This window comes from Pteropus medius, unplaced genomic scaffold (assembly GCF_902729225.1).
Source record: "Pteropus medius unplaced genomic scaffold, Ma_sr-lr_union100, whole genome shotgun sequence".
Lineage (NCBI taxonomy): Eukaryota > Metazoa > Chordata > Mammalia > Chiroptera > Pteropodidae > Pteropus > Pteropus medius.
Window position 1 is genome coordinate 8990385 of NW_024349798.1, and position 17145 is coordinate 9007529.

General features: G+C 43.0%; 1 pseudogene; it reads right to left on the bottom strand.

Moving 5' to 3' along the window:
• Nucleotides 1-1325: 1325 nt before the first annotated feature.
• LOC120620612 (uncharacterized) lies at nucleotides 1326-1445 on the bottom strand (annotated as a pseudogene).
• Between the last annotated feature and the right edge of the window lie 15700 nt (nucleotides 1446-17145).

A 17145-nucleotide genomic window follows, 5' to 3' on the forward strand; every position in this document is an offset into this window, starting at 1 on the left:
CAATTTTCCGGCATGAAAGAAGAGATAGGGATTCAAAGTCCTAACAAAATAAAAGCTTGCAATAATTCCCTGGGCTGCAGATGCTCTTTGTTACATAATGGTGATCGTAAAAGGCCCTAATGGGTACGATTCTCACCGAATTTCTACTCCTTGTCAAGGACAGGACTGGGGAGGTCTTTACATGCCAATGAGCACGTAATTAGAGCCGTGAAGAGGAAAGGTGGTGCAGTGACTGCCTGGCTCGGCTCTTAAGGGGAGAAAAACCCAAAGGATGCTCTAGAAATGCCCAGGTCCCTGGGGCTAAGAGGTAGGTCCCAGAGGAGGGAGGAGTCAAGCCTGCCAGGAGTTTAGGTCCCTATGACTTATTTCTTTATCTTCATCCACCCAGTATTTTCATGCATTTGTTCAATCATTAATTCACCTACCTTCATAAAGCTTGATTCTGCTAGTGATTTTTCAAGATACTGGGAATATCAAGATAAATAAGATAGCGTTGATCTCTCTCTTTCTCTCTCTCTCTCTCTCTTTCTCTCTCTCTCCCTCTCTCTCTCACCCTGCTCCCCTTTCCACACCTGAAAATGGAAAAATTGAGGGAAACATCACTACGTTGTTGAGAAGATTAAATGAGATAATACAAGCACATCATGTATTCCAAACAGGACTTGCTCAATATATGCTTGCTATTATTATGATGATTACTGTCATTGTTATGATTATTATAATTATTATCATTATGATTATTAAGTCATGCTCCTAGCCCTCATGAAGCACACAAGCTAAATCTAATGTTACAGGAAAATATCCATGAGTAGACTCTGAAATTGCAATCAATAGCACCTGCTCTTTTGGGGAGTGGGCCCTCCATTACTTAAAATTTAAGTAAAGGCTGCCATTTATTGAGCATCTACTATATGCCAGTCTCTGTGAAAGGGGCTTTGCAGTAATAGTTCGTTTAATCCTTAGAGCATCCCAGTGGGAGAAGGGTCTTATTATCTCCATCTATGGATGAGAAAATAAAGACAAAGCAGTTAAACCCCTAGCTTAAAATTCCTGTGTTTCTCCCTCCGACTTCACTTTTTTCTCCCCATCTTTTATATTTGAGAGGTAAGGTTGTTCTTCCCCTTTCCCTTCCACATATATTTGTTATCTATAGATATGTACACAAGTCCACTTTCTCTATCTTTTTTCTGTGAACCAAAAAGCATCGTGAAAACACCACTATATAGAAGAATAAATTTCCATCAATTCCTTGCTGATTGCACACTCACACCAGGAAGGCCAAGATTTGTGAGCACTTTCTCGAAGGAGACTTTTTTTTTTTTTTACGCCTACAGCACCTGGTCTTCCTAGGTGGTCTCCCATCCAAGTACTAACCAGTCCCAACCCTGCATAGCTTCCGAGATCAGACGAGATCGGGCACGTTTCAGGTTGGCATGGCCATAGACACTGAAGGGGACATCTTTAAAATAATAGCATCTCCCTATCACCAAAGGCAGAGTATTGATATTCCAGAAAATATTTTTAGACTGCTACCACCTGAAGAAGATAAATTGGACCTCTAAGGACTAAACTTTCCAGCTTCCTGTTGAAATCGCATTATTGCAAATCTCCACACCCTATGGGTTCCTGGCTACCTTCACTCTAACAGAATAGTTACCAGGAGTCAGGTGGATGAATGCAATAGCTCGTCAAGACCCCTATCTCTTCTTTTTCTTGGAGTCTGTGGAGTATATGACATTATACAGGAGGCATGAGCCCCGCCTTTTCACTATCTTAAGTACAATTAAAGTTTATTAGCTTAGTCTGGTTTTCGGACAGAGATGCATCATCAGAGATGACCGTAATGGAATTCGAAATGCTCAGACACCTCTTATTACTCCAGACAGAGTCACACAGACAACTGCTGATCAGCTATCTCCAGCTGGATGTTCCCCAGATAATTCAAATTCAGTAAACCCAAGTCTGAGCTCCCGGCTCCTCAGGCATGCCTATTTGACCTCCTGTATTCCCTTTTCCAGGAAGCGACAGTATCCCAAAGCAGAAACTGGGGAGACATCCTTGTCCCCACCTCCCCTTTAATACCCAAATCCCAAGTCTGACCAATTTCATCTCCTTAATAGCTAGGGGCCTAGAAGGTACAGGTGAGTGATCTATGGTGAGTTTCTTCGCCATGGGCATGGAAGTTCTAGGGAAGTTCTAGGGTATGAAATAAAAATTAAATAAGAAATGAAGCAGGATTTCTTCTTTGGAAGTTAGGATACTTCCAAACAACCAGGAAATGGGAATGCAGCCAGAGATCCTTACACATTGGACATTGTTAAGGATGACAAAGATGAACTCCAGTGTTACATGTTTCATTGGGGATATAAGTCAGGGCTCAGGTGACATGTGACAGGGGTAATGAATACTGTGCTGTCAGCCTCATCTCTGGGTATTGAAGATGCCGAAGCCTGAGCTAGAGCTCTCTCCTTGTGTCCCCTCATCTTAGCCCTTAACAGAGAAGATTTTAGGTATCTGTTTACTGCCTATCTCCCCCAACAAGACTCTGAACTCCCTGAAGGCAGGAGCTGTGTGTAACGTCTTCCTGCACAGGCACCCCTAGTTCTAACACTTAGTCATTTAGTTGGCTAGGGCTAGCGCATTAGTTGGCTAGGGCTGCTGTAACAAATGTCCACTCATCGGGTGGCTTACGAACCACAGAAATTTATTCTCCAACAGTCATGGAGGCCAGCTGTCCTAAGTTAAGTTGTCAGAAAGGCCATGTTCTCGCCCAAGGCTCTAGGGACGAACACTTCTTTGTCTCTTCCAGAGTCTTGGGGCTCCAGGCGTTTCTTGGCTTGCAGCAGCCTCACTCCAGTCTCTGCCCCTGTCTTCACATGTCCTTCTGCCTGTGTCTCTCTGTGTGTCTCTGTGTCCTCTCCTCTTCTTATGAAGACACCAGTTATCGCAATCGTTGGCTTTAAGGCCTGCCTCAAATCCAGTACAAATCACCTTAAGAGTGTTAATTAAATCTTCAAAGACCCCATTCCAAAGAAGATCACATTCTGAAGTTCCAGGCAATGATGAATTTTCAGGGGATGCTATTCAACCCACTCCGGTAGATGAACAACGAATAGCAAATGTCGTGATTATTCGGTGTTCCTAGTCCGATCACCTAGTCAGATTCTCTCATTATGGACTCACATTGAACCATGAGCCTTCTTTCTGAGCGTTTATTTCTGTTTGTGATTCGCACTGATCACTCTGCTGATACCTGTGTTGCTCACTAGACTATAAGCTTCATGGGGATAGGGGCAACTGTGGGTCTCAGTCATCATTTTATCCCTAGTACCTACCACAGTTCCCCTCATATAGCGGACACTCAAGAAATACCTGTTGAATGAATGAATGAATGAATGATCACTGACAGAAACACGCTGTATGTAGTTCCTACCCAGAGCTAGGTGCTCCCAACCAGTGCCACAAAGTCCTTGCTACAGAGCCAGCCACCACACACGGTTCAGCTGGCTCTCTCTGCAACTGGCTGAGTTTGTTTAATCATATTATACAGTGTGCGTGTTTTACATGATCAATAAATGTCGCCCTAAGTGAACATGTCACCCAGCCTAATGGCTTCTGCAGAAATAGTTTATTGGGGTTGGCATTCTCCTTTTTAGGTGCCTGCTCCAGCGAGGGCAGCGACAATGGGCCCAGGACCCTTGGTGTCACTTGCCTCCTTTGTGCTGTTTTATGCTAAATGAAATATGACAAGAGAGTGGTTTCCAGTAATTGCAATAATTGACTGTTGAAAGTCCATGATTATGTCATTAGCTCCTCTCTGAGTAACACGTCGTGATTGTGGCCACATCTCACTCCTTTGGAGACCATCAGAATTGCATGAAGGGGCAACCAGGAGAGTTTGTCCCACCTCCTGCTCCCCAACACACCCCCGGTTTTCTCACTCTAGTGTCTAACGAGCGAGGGCTGTAGTAAGAAGACCTGGGTAATTCTAGCTCCCGCCTGGCCGTTCGTTGTGTAATTGTTGGCAAATCTTTTTAACTCGGGCATCTCTGATCTTCAACTCTCAGGGTCGGGGTGTGGGGGAACTGGGAACAACCCCTTGTTTACCATCGCGGTTAATTTTATGTGTCAAATTCACCGGGCCACAGGGTGCCCAGATCAAAAACTCTTTCTGTGTGTGCCTGTGAAGGCATTTCCAGATGAGGTCAGCGAGGCGGGTTCCCTCCCCGGTGTGGGTGGGCCTCGCCCAGCCCGTGGAGGGCTCAAAGACAACAAAAGGCAGAGGAAGGAGGAAATTGCCCCTTTCTTCCTGCTGTACTGTTTGAGCAGGGACTTCTCATCTCATCTTCTCCTGCCTCCGAACTGGGACTAATGTCATCAGCTACTCTGGTTTCCCAGGCCTTTAAACTCAATCACACCGCTGACTTTCCTGGGTCTCCAGCCTGCAGCTGGCAGGTCATGGGACTTCTCTGCCTTCACAATTGCATGAGCCAATTGCTCATAATAAATATATATCCTATAGGCTCTATTTCTCTGGCATGCCCTGATTGACACACCTACCTACCAGGTAACAGTAGTTGTGGTTGAGAAGAGCCAGGTACCCAATTGTGTACAGTACTAACTTCATAGCATATGTATTATTTAAAACGCTTCCATTCCATCCATTCAGAGAAAGGAAGGAATAGCCCAACATTTCTAAGGAGCCTGTCTGAGCATTACTCAGATTCTAGTTTCTTGGACAATTTAAAGAAACTAAGATGAGGGAACACTATCAGCAGGTGATAAACTGAGCTTCATTATGCCTTTTATTTCAGAGGCAGAGCCTGTGCTAGCAACCTTTCCCCCGCTCCAGTAATTCTTCCTCCTAAACATGTACACACTCCAAGAATGTCAGTGCGTGGAGGATGATAGAAATTAACTAGCCAGAGATAGCAAATATGCATCAGTCCCTTATTCTTCCACATCCTCTTCCTGAGTTTTCGGTGGGCATTGCAATCAATTATCGTCCTCTTCCCCACAGAGCTTGGAAAACAGTCGTGCGATGGTAAATGTTTAATGACTTGCTCTCAGGTTGGGGACTGCGGGTAGGAGAGAGAGATCTGGTTTGTAGCATCTGTTCATATCCACGGTAGAAACATTCCCATCATGGCTGACTTCACCGTGACATCACTGAACACAGAGTCAGTAAGGGACATGCGCGGTCAGCTCTCGTGAGCCTGTGGGAACTGGCTCCTGCACAGCAGTGGACAATACAAAGCTCTGGAAATCCATGGCCAACCATTTAGAATTGGCACAGAAAGAAAAATCATTTTGCTATCTTTATTAAACTCCCTACCTTTACAGATGAATAAACAAAGTCCCAGAGAAGAGGGGGAAATATGTATAAAATGACAGAGCAAATTAGAGAGCTAGAATACCCGTCCCCAGCACCCCAGTTCTTTCCTCTGCTCAACACCTCTCCAGAGGCTACATGGGAAAGGATAGATTCCAGATGATTCTAAAGCCACTTGGCCAACAGTGGTTTGGAGAGGGAAACCAGAACATTGTCAGGTACTTAAGATCTTTTTTAATCCTAACGACAATTGTATGAGGTAGGAATTATTATACCTTTTTGAAGATAAGAAAATGGGGACTTAGAGGAGGTGCAAAGCTTTCCTGAGGTTACCAAGTGGCGGAGCTGGCAAAACCATGCCTTAATGCCCAGGCTCTTAACCACTTGCAGTAGGCAGCTCCTGACACGGTCCTCAGTGCTCCCTGCCTCCTGTATCCATGGTCCTGTGTAATCTCCTCCCCTCGAGTGCAGACTGGAGCCAGTGACTTGCTTCTTAATAAATAGAACACAATAAAAATGATGAGACATCACGTCCGTGATTCGGTTACAAACGATGGTGATTTCTGTCTCATTGGTATTCTCTTTCTTGTGCTCTCTTGCTCACCCTAATGAAACCACCACGTTTTAAAGTATTCTGTGGATGGCCCACATGACAAGGACTGAGAAGACCCCTGGCCGACAGCTCGAACTGAGAGCTTGGTCCAACAGCCTGCGAGGAAATGAATCGCCAATAAGCACATCGGTGAGCTTAGAATTAAGTCCTCCTGTCAGACCTTCAGATGAGACTGCAACCTCAGCTAGCACCCAATGACAGCGTTAAGAGACCCTAAGACAAGGACACCAGCTAACCCATGCCTGGATTCCTGATCCACCGAAACCGTGAAATAATTAATATCGCTGTTTTAAGCTGCTTCATGTTAAGGTGATTTGTCAGTGGTGGATAACTAATACGACACCACTCTATCTAGCATGAACCATGCAAATAGGATGACCTGGATGATCAGGTTACTTAACTACCCTAAAAGTCAACCTTCTCTTCTTCAAAATGGGGGTCACAGTAGAATCTGCTGTACAGAGTTGTTGGGAAATAGGATAAAGTAATACAAAGAAAGCGCTCAGTGCAGGAAACAAAAGCATCAAAAATAGGACTGGAAACCAGTCAAGGATTCTGTCTGGCTCCAGATCCTTGCATTTTCTACTGTGCTATAATGTAAACGGGATGTGGAATAAGAAGTAAGGCGGACGTGAGGTCGGAGGAACCGAGGGGATTTCCTCCTTCTGTAAACAGGACAGGGATGAACGAATCGCGTTTGGCAGGATTCAGGGCAGAGGGCCGGAGCCAGCCCCACACTGTGTGAAGATGTCTGGAGGATGCTGCGATGTCTGTAATGCAGTCGAGGACAGATCTATTTATTCTTCATCTAAATCTCAGCAGGCTGTGTACTTTCCCTTCAGAAAATAAAACTAACTGGTAAATAGATATAATTATACATTGCATGTAACCACGGGATATAATTATTGATCACGTTCATCCACGCATCGCAGAGGAAATGGAAATGGTTCAGGCACAGCCTTCCCAGCCCACCGAGCTTGCAAGTAGACTCAGTGTATCTCTTTTGATGCCACTGGCTGACAGTTTAACTCGTGTGTCTCCTGGAAACATGGAGATCCCTTGGTCAGCATACCTCGGTTGAAATAAAGGTACGACCACAAATTCTTTAGAACACAGAATGAATGGTTTTTTCTGGCTAGTCAGGAGACTATCTTTTATTTCCCAGACTTTAATAGCCTGATGCCTAAAAGAACAGACTCGGGGGTAGATCGTCTGAGTTTGCACCTGGCCAGTTCATTTTACTGTTCATACGACCCTGAACAAGTAACTCAGCCTCTCTGTGCCTCAGTTTCTTCATCTGAGAAATTAATAATATTCCCTGTTTCACTGTGGTTTTGAGAATAAGAAACCTGCTCAGCTCAATGACTGAAACACAGAAGGAGCTCAATGAATAATCATTCTGCTTCTTTTTGTTTGTATCATTTTAACCATAAACACAAAATAGAACATGCTGGAAAAAATTTTTCAAGGTCGATATGTCACAAATTGTGATTTGTAGAATTAATGTTAACTGGCGTTGACTAGAAAGGAAGGGAGGGAGAAGGGGAGGGAGGAAAATGGAGAGAGAGAGGGGAAAGGAGGAAGGAAAGAAGGAAGGAAGGAAGGAAAAGGAAAAGGAAGGAAGGAAGGAAGGAAAAGGAAGGAAGGAAGGAAGGAAGGAAGGAAAAGGAAGGAGGTTCCTTAGTGAAATAAGTTTAGATAGAGATGAAAATTAGGTGAAGAATTTTTTAATGTTTTGTTTTTCTTTGCAGGACTTTTCAGAGCCTTTAATATGCAAACATGCATGTGACTCTCCAAGAGAAGATAAAGTATACAATGTTTTCATAATTTATTTCTACAGAGAATTCTTTTTGCCCCCCTAAAATTCATGTTAATATTTTACAAAAAAAAAAAAACCTACTTTCAGGAACATACTTTAGAAAACCATTGCCGTAGGATTATCACAGCTCAATCAGACATTCTACACTAGAAATTTCTGGTCATTTGAGGCAATGTCTTACATAACTAGAGCAGCGAGTAGAATCTGTTCCGTGAAAGCCATCTAACTTTGGGGACCAACAGGGAGTTAATTTTTGTTAGGTGTTCCCCTGGCCCTGCTACAAAAGGTTAAATCTTCACCTTGACTTCTGCATTCTCTGTACCTGGTCTCCCACACCAGTGCTGAGTGGGCTGTTTGCTCGAGATTCTGACTTGACCACAGGTACATCCACCTTCCTGGTCTCTGTCTCTTTGTAGAATAAGAAAACTCAAAACGGCTGAGTCCCCAAGGCTTTGGTCCTCCTGGATATTGGTCCAGAGAAGACACTCTGGCAGAGCACCTGGGGCAGCAAGACCCCAGGTATGTCAAGCTCTGGGTCCTAGAGGGTGGTGACTAGTTGCCCAGGTCGTAATGTTTGTCTGCACGAAGATGAAAACCACTCCTGCATCCAGGTGTCTCTCCTCCGAAATAAATCTGGAGACCTCGACACGTCAGCCACTTGCTGTAACAACAGCTGACAACGGGAGTCAGAATTACTCCGTGTAGAAGGGAGCCATGGCTGAACCCCAGAACTGCTCTTGCCTCAGTGTCAGACCCCCTTTCTTTTCTCCTGAAGCTTTTATCCCCATGTTCTGATCTACCCCGAGTTATTTTCCATCTCTTCTCTCAGCCGACTGTCAGCTAATCCCTTAAAGTGTTAAGTGACTCACTTGAGTGTAAACTGATGATAAAAAAAAAAAAAAGATGCTAGCTAAACGGACTAAACATTATCAGGTAATTGTGCATTTTAGATAGAGTTCTCAAAAAAAAATAAGCCCTAAATCTCCAACGATGCTATGATTATGGCATGGAAGGAAGGGAGTAAAGAGTGAAAAGTTGAAATCTTGGTTTGGCCAATTCATTCATTATTGTGTCCATTTATTTACCAATTACGTACTGAGAGTATGCTCTGTACTGGGCCTTGTGTACAGTGCTAAGAATAGAGCAATGAATACAATGTCCATCGGTCCTGTCATCATGGACTTCATTAAGCTAAAAACAACTCACGATTATAAATTGTAATAAAAGCTATGATGGAAAAGAACAGGGTACTGTAATAGAGAACATGTAGAATGTCACATTACATCTTAATTCAGACAGAACAGCCAGGTAAGTTCTCTCCAAGGAGGTAACATTCAAGCTCAAACTTAAAGGATGAGAAGTGAAGTCTGCACAGCAGTGAGGAGGGTGCATCCCAGGCAGAGCAACCAAGAAGGAGCTTGGCTTGTGTGAGGGACTGAAGGAAAGCCAGGGTGAATGGAGGGTAGTGAGAGAGGGAGATGAGGTTAGTGTATCGGCTACTTTCGGCACAGCAATGCCGCATAACAAACAACCACAGACTTTGGCAATATACAACAGTATGTCTATTGTGCATAAATCAGGGGTCAGCTCAAGATCAGCTCTCAGTTCTGCTCCCCGTGTCTCACCTCTAGCAGACTCGCCCAGACCTGTTCTCATGACAATGACAAAGGCACAAGTATGCATGAACACATGCAATGTCCATTAAGGCGAGGTTCAGAGCTGTCACACCATCATTTCATTAGACAAAGCACGTCATATGGCTGAGCTCAGAGTCAGAATAGAAGAATGCTATGAAATTACATTGCAAAGGGCCTGAATACCAGGTGGAGTGAAGAATTGGGGCTATTTTTTTTAACCTTCTACAATTAAAGAGAGAGGTAGATAGAAACCAGTTTCAACTGGGTCCTTAAAAGTCAACATACGTAGTTTAGATTTTATTTTAAGGACTATAGGAAGCTACTAAGCTGACCATTTATTGATCACGTGACTGTGCAAATCACATGCCCTCTTGAATATTTGTTTCCTCGTCTATAAAATGTGTGAGTAGTGGGAATGAGGGAGGAGCTCATTCTTGAGTAAGATACTCAAACCCTCTGAAACTTGTAGTATTTACGTATAAAAACGAGTTCATGACACATATCTCATAGGATTACTGTGAAAATTAAATGAGGCAGTAGATGCGAAAGTGCTTTGTAAACTGTGAAATGCTCTACATTCATCACCTCGTGTCCTGTTTACAGCGACACTGCAAAATCAGTAACAGGGTTATCATTTCTCAGGAGAGGAAGCTGAAACTTGGGGATGTTGAATAACTTGCATTTGTCACACAGCTAGGAAGGAGAGGAGGAGCCAGGAGTGAAAGCCTCATCCGTTTGATTCCAAGGTTCCAAGCCTTCAATTACCTATAAATTAAATAGTTGCTTCCCCATATGAGGAATTGGCTGGGGTAGCAGCTTTAACAGAGATTACTGGCATTGCAGGAGGTGATGGGCGTGATTTAGACCTTTTCCAGCTGCTGCTGAGCTCAGCAATAGTTCCTTATCCAGGCAGGCCAGTGGCCAACAGCTAATTCACCAGGGGCCATCCCAGCTGATTGGTTCATCAATAACCCATTATCTCTGCCATTGTAAATATCTCAGAAGGAATGTGACTTTCGGGGCGGAATACCCAAGCACATCCAGGCTGCAGCCTGTCCATATAGCCTGGACCCCTGGGAAAGAAAGAAACACACCCTCTCCTGGCTTCCCACGGAGAAATGTTACAAATTCCTCTGTAGTCTCTGACAAGGGGGAACTGACTGGAACAGTCTGAAGACAGGGTCCTTCCATAGGGATGTGTCATATTTGCCACTCACAGGACACTGGAGCGATGAGAAGCATAGTGTTTAAAAAGTGATGATGTCCACACTCCGGACCACAAAGCAGAAGAGCTGGACACATAAGAACCACCCCATGATCTTGTCTAAACAACCGATTCTCAGGATTCACCCCTTACAGAGTCTAATTTCGGTCTGGAGTGAAGCCCAGAGATGCAAGGTTTTGCTTTAAGAAGCGATTCCACTGGTGAAACGCAGTTGTCATGGAACAAACCAACTCGAGTGCCTACTGTGAGTCAGACCCTTCCACTGAGTGCTGAGACTGAGACAGATAAAACACAGCCCCAGACCTCGAGGACCTCACAGAGCAGTCGTAACACAAACACGCGGACAAATGACTCTGGTGACGTGGGAGATGGGCTCATCTGAGTCTACCCCACTTGTTTACACCAACTAGATGCCCCGGACCATACAAAGACTGCCTGCTGGTGCTCTGCTTCTCAAATCACGTAGTCTCCAAACCACTCAGCTTCCGTTTTCATTATCTGCTTTCCTCATTACAGCTTCGCCTCACCCCACGCCTGGTTCCACGCTTCTGACCATGGGCTCTCACCTTGAAAGCCATCTGGAATTTTCCACTCTAAAGTTTCACTCTGGCTAACTAGGAAAGGCATTCTGCCTAGTAAGAATCAATACAGAAGAAGGTTCTATCACCACACTCCCTGTCCTCTCTGATATAGACGGAGAAAGTTCTAGATATCCTTGGCCTCCCAAGCAAGTGGGAATAAGTGTCATGGGAGCACAAAGGAGGAGCTGGTTCATTCCGCTTTACCAGGATGTGAGGAAAGCCATTATCCCTCACTCAACAAGAGGATTATGGACCTGAACAGATCGTTCCCAGGAGGCAGAGAGGGGGTAGTGATAACGGTCCGTTTTGTTAATTAAAAGGGGGCTTTGTTGCATCCAAGTGAGAGGAGAGTTTGGGACATGGGGCTGAAAATTTTCTTTGGAAATGAATGGATTTCTACCCCGGGCATTCAGAATTCTCGGAAAGCTAGGCTCTTTACAACTTTTTCACATTTGCCTTATGTTTGGATGCCATGCAGGAACCAGGCAGAGGACGACACCGTCTGGATACCAAATCTCAAACCAAACTGGAGAGGTCATTGAAGTCATGTCTTTAACCCACCTTGAGTTGCCATGCAAAGTATAAGTACAAGGAAGCTTATCGTGATGACTTTATAACAGTAAAAATTTGGAAGGAAATTGTCTAATGCAGATTGATTAAAATATGCTTCATTTATAGAGCGAACTAGTATGCCGCTATTTAAAAAGAATGAGATCTCTAAGATTTATTAAGTGGAAAAGAGATTCAAAACTCTGTATAAGATGTTTCTATTTGTACATAAGAAAGACAGCTGTACACGGACACACACACAATCCTGTCGACTATAATCGCTGAGAGGCACCGTGACAAGGGATTGAAGGGTCTTTACTTTTTAAATAACTTTACTGTTATTTAAAAACAATCATAGCATGCCTTATTAAGTGATGGGGTTATGGATTTTTGTTTTTAACTTAAAATTATATGTATATATTTCTGTATATTTTAATCACATATGCATTATTACATAAACATACAAAAAGAAAATACCTATCTATATATATTTGTACATTACAAACCAAATTATAATAAAACTATCAACTTATTTATCTTACAAATTGGTGACGGGAGCACTTGCACACTCCTGGAACATGGCAGATTACCCATAAATGTCTACTATTGTTGAATCGAGGAGACAGCAGTTCCATTATTCTTTATAGGTCAAATGTCAATATCATTTTTTACCAAGCAAGGTTCTGATTTCCTCATGTGCTTTATCTACCATTTCAAACAGGCAAGACTTTGATTCAATGATTCACTCATCCACCCAACAAACATTGATCATGCTATTCAAGAACAAAGAGAAAAAAACAATAAAAGCAGTCTCATTAAGCCTGCTGCCTTGTCCTACACTTTGTCTTCTTGGACTGTGTCCTTTTGGAGGAGAAAGGACTTTATGGAAAGAAATTTTATGTCACCGTAGAAATGATCCAACAGCCAGAGAAGATTCACACTGACCTAAGCTTGGCATTGCAAACATCGACTCATGTTTCACTTGGAGACTTCAAAGGGATGTCTCCCAAAATGAAAGATAAATACTCAAAAGTTATTGGTGGAAAATGGCCAACTGAACATACATACCTGTTCTTTCACTCAAAAACATGACAAAATGACAGTGAAAGATGACAGGTATTTTTTAAAAGGACAAAGAATATGGGATGGAAGACAATAGGAGATGGGATATAAAAGTGGAGGAAGTTACAACCAAAGTGCTTGGAGAGGGGTAAGGATGATATGTGGAGCAGCTGATTCCTCCTCCAGAAGCCGTGAGACTTTCCCACTGGGACGAATCAGCTACCCAAAATGGAAGGAGTAAGGATTCAGGCGAAAGGAGGCAGATGGGATGGCAAAGAGTCAGACCCTCTGTTTTCTTCCACAGACCCTTGTGGCCACTACAAGAGCATAAAGGTTTATTTTCTGAAAAAAAAAAAAAATTTTTACAGAGAGCCTATAGATTAAGGGACATCAGGAACAGTTAAGGGCTGAAGAATCTCAGGGAATCAAATCCAGATTTCCACTGCTAACATTTTGGGTCCTCTGATGCAAAGGAGGCAACATTAGATGACTACTTTCAAGTGAAATGTACCAGATAACAGTTGCCCTCTCTCCACTATGCACACAGAGATTTTTAGTGCATCGCTAAATGTTGTGAACTGTCCATCAAGGACCTCCAGACATTAGAGGAAAGCCTTCAAAATGAAGAGCAAGACCCTAAAAATGGGTCCAAGAAATTTTTTTGAAAGGAATAGATAATCCAGAGACAATCACAAAAAGCCTAAAATAAATCGTCTCCAAAAGATAAGAGAGAAGCCACTGCAATTATAAAGCAAGAAAAAAGCAGAGAGTAGGGAAATCAAATAACACAATAAACTGAAAAAAAAATTTTAATATTATAGAAAAAATTGTTTAAGTAAAAGACTGTTTAAAGAATAAAGTCTAATAAATCTCCAGAAAGTAAAACAAAAAGACAGACAACTTGAGTTACGTATATTTTTAAAAATCATGAAGAAGTCTAATATCTAAATAATAGATGTTCCAAAAATAAAGAACAGAAAATAAAAACAGGAGAGAATTGTCCAAAAATCATGATAAACACGCTTTCTAGAACTGAAAGATGTGTGTTTTCATATCAAGTATGTCCATATTAAGTTAGTAAGAAAAGGAGAGAGAGAGGGAGCAAGAGAGAGGAAGAGGAAGAATTCTATACCAAGATGCATCATTGTGGAACCTCAGGACAGCTGAGACACAGGATAGTGACTAAAAGATTTCCAGAATAGAAGTGGGGAAGGAAGCAACATGTAATCTATAAAGAAGAACCAGGATGGCACTAGACATCTCAACAGAAACATCAAATGCTGGAAGACCATGGATCCGTTATCAAAATTTTTGATAAAAGTGATTTTCAACTTAACTTTCTATACCTAGCTAAACTACCAATCAAGTGAAAAGGCAGAATAATAAATTTTCAGATATGCAAGTATGGAAAAAAAAAAAAACAATTCATGTGTCTTTATTCAGGAAACTGTCAGAAGATGACCTATAATAAAATGGGGAAATAAATCGAAAAAGAAGATTATATGGAACTCGGTAAACAAGAGACCCAACACAGGACTGAAGAAGAAAAGAAGACGGATAATGATAGCCGTGTTCCAGGCCTAGAGACCAAAAGGAGGGAGAGGGATGTTGATAAACATTTTTGTGTTTGTGTTTGAGCATTTGGTAGAATTGTTTATAGTTAGCATATTGGTTGGAAGCATGTACCAGGAATTAGGTTAATCACTGAAATCATACTACCATGTTATTAAATTATGTACAATTATATCATTCCATAATTATATTACGAAAATGTAATTATTTGTATTATTATTCATTTATTGTTGCCTCACCAGATGAAAACATCTAAATGGATTTTCACCAAATTTTAAAGATTCTGAGTAAACATACCACCTGTGGGTTCAACATGAATTTTACCTCGAAGGCCACGAGGAAAGGGAGGCATTAGATGAAACTGATGTACGGTGAGAGATGCTTGTGACTATCGGTCAAGAGAAACACGCCATGGAGGAAAAGAGAGAATAAACGTGGGCTTCAAATATGACTCCCAAATCAAAAGTGCCAGGAAAGATGATTTCAACTATGGGAACTGATTTATGACTCTGCTGCCTCACACGAAGACAACTCTAGCTATGCCTCTGTGACAGCGAGGACTAATTTATAGAGAGAAGGCTGACGATTCTCCCCAGCAATTCCAGAACTCTCCGTCCACAAGGAGCCCACACGGTGGAGGCAGATCCATAGACAGAAATATGAGACAAGTACAGAAGTAGGAACGCAGGGAATTGTAGCCCAGAAGAGGCGCCAGTTCACTTTCTACTGAAGGAGTCTCATGGGAAAAGTAGGCTTAGCCAGACGAGAGGAGTTGAAATGGCATTTTTGGCAGATGGAATTAGAAATTCAAGTAGGATGCTCATAGAACAATAGAGGCAGGAGGTGATAATGAAGCAATTGGTGGAGTGAAAAGTATCTTGGTTTCCCACGTGTCGTAATGGTGACTGCTATCGTTTATTCCAGTCCTACTATGTGTCAGGAACTATGCTAAGCACTGACATTAGGTTATTGAATATTCACCTCTGAGTTAAGCACTTACGACCACTTTGCTGATTAAGCAAATGCCACACAGAGACAACAAATATTCTACATGGGGAAGGGAGCCAGAGCAATTCCTGAATGCAGGATGAGATGTTCTGGAGAGCAGGAATTTGAAAATGGATTTCAGGAAGGGTAATGTACCCCTAATGCCTCCCTCAGAGGCAGAGTCGAGGCATGTCTAGTCGTGTGGCATTTCGCCACCCTGATATTTGCTAGTAAGTTTGCAAGCTAATATCCTCTGATCCCTGACATAGGGAAAGGGCAGGGGGAACGGACAGAGCTACCAGTTCCACAAATACACCCTGGACTGAAGCTTCCTGACAGATCGTGCACTGCAGAAAGAAAAGAAGAGAGACCGGGCTTCTAAGCTGTGGAAGCGGGAGAAAGTTCAATGCGGCAGCTGTCAGGGACGGGTCCCTTGCAGGCTCAGGAATTTCAATTTCAAAGTACAAGAGATTGGAGCCTTGAAACACGAGATCATCAAAAGCTAATGATTCCTGAATTCTGCTAGGGGCGTGGAAGCAGGTGAGGAACAATGGCTTCCGAAAGGGTGCACGTGAGCTGAGAGCTGCTGTCACACTGGATCAATTCTGCAGGGATTGAGAGGACGAGGGGCTTGAAAGTGAGGGGTGGGCCACCCGAGAGAAGGGGGAGTTATTCCTAAGGCACGAGAACGGCCTCACATTCACTCCCCTCTCAGTTCCACTGCTCCCTGGCCAAACAGGTGAATCTCCAAAGAGAAGGTAGAATCGCTGAAAAGGCAGGTAACCCACAGCGAGAACAGAGCCCGAACTGCCTGTGGAAAGAACAAAACCTTATTTCACGAGCTGGGTTTTCCAGACACTAGACCTGTGCTATCCCAAGCACAAGCTAGAGGTTTTAATTTGTCCTGATTCCCCAGAACAGTTCCTTTTATACCTGTTGTCCCCAGACGCCCCGATGGACCCCAGTTTATGTCACTCAATACAGTGTTTCTGAGATCCATCCTTGTTGTCGCAAATCGTTCATTCTTTGTTGTCGTTGGGTAGACATACAGACTATGTGATTTCATGTAGGTGAAATTCACAAGCAGGCAAAATTAAGTTATGGTGACAGAAATCAGAAAAGCAGCTGCCCTTGTGGGGGATACTGAAGGTAGCTAGTGACTGAAAAGGGTCATAACGGAGCTTTCTGGGGTGATGAAAACATTTTCTATATTAATCTGGGTGGCAGTTACACCCAGACACATAGGCATCTGGTGAAAACATACGTAAAAATATATCAAGATGTACAATTGAGATTTGTGCATTTACTCCATAGAAATTTTGCCTTAGGAAAAAGTGTCAATAAATTATATGGTCCTTTTATTCGAAGGAGACTATTTTCAACCAAAACCGTGAGCAGACATCATGCTTCCTGGCTGTTTATTCAGCCCAGAGGGCGGGGTGCTTCCAGCGGTCCATATACAGGGCCCTCGGTTCTAACTCACAGTTTCCGATGATACATTCCAGTTATTTAAGCAAGCGGGTATATACCCCTGTGTGTGCGACTTCTGGCTGGATCAGACACTGGCAAAAAGGGTTTTTCACTTTCTCCTTTAGGGCAAAGCATCTGGTGACATAACTTGTCCTGTTGCCATGTCCACCTGATCTTTTCCCTAAAGGCTGAGAAGAAGCTGCATGCAGCCAAGTCCACCTCGGGCTCAATCTCGGGGTGTGGAGGGCTGCTGGGGTCCTACATTTGGGCTGAACATGCATCAGAGGTCATCTAACAT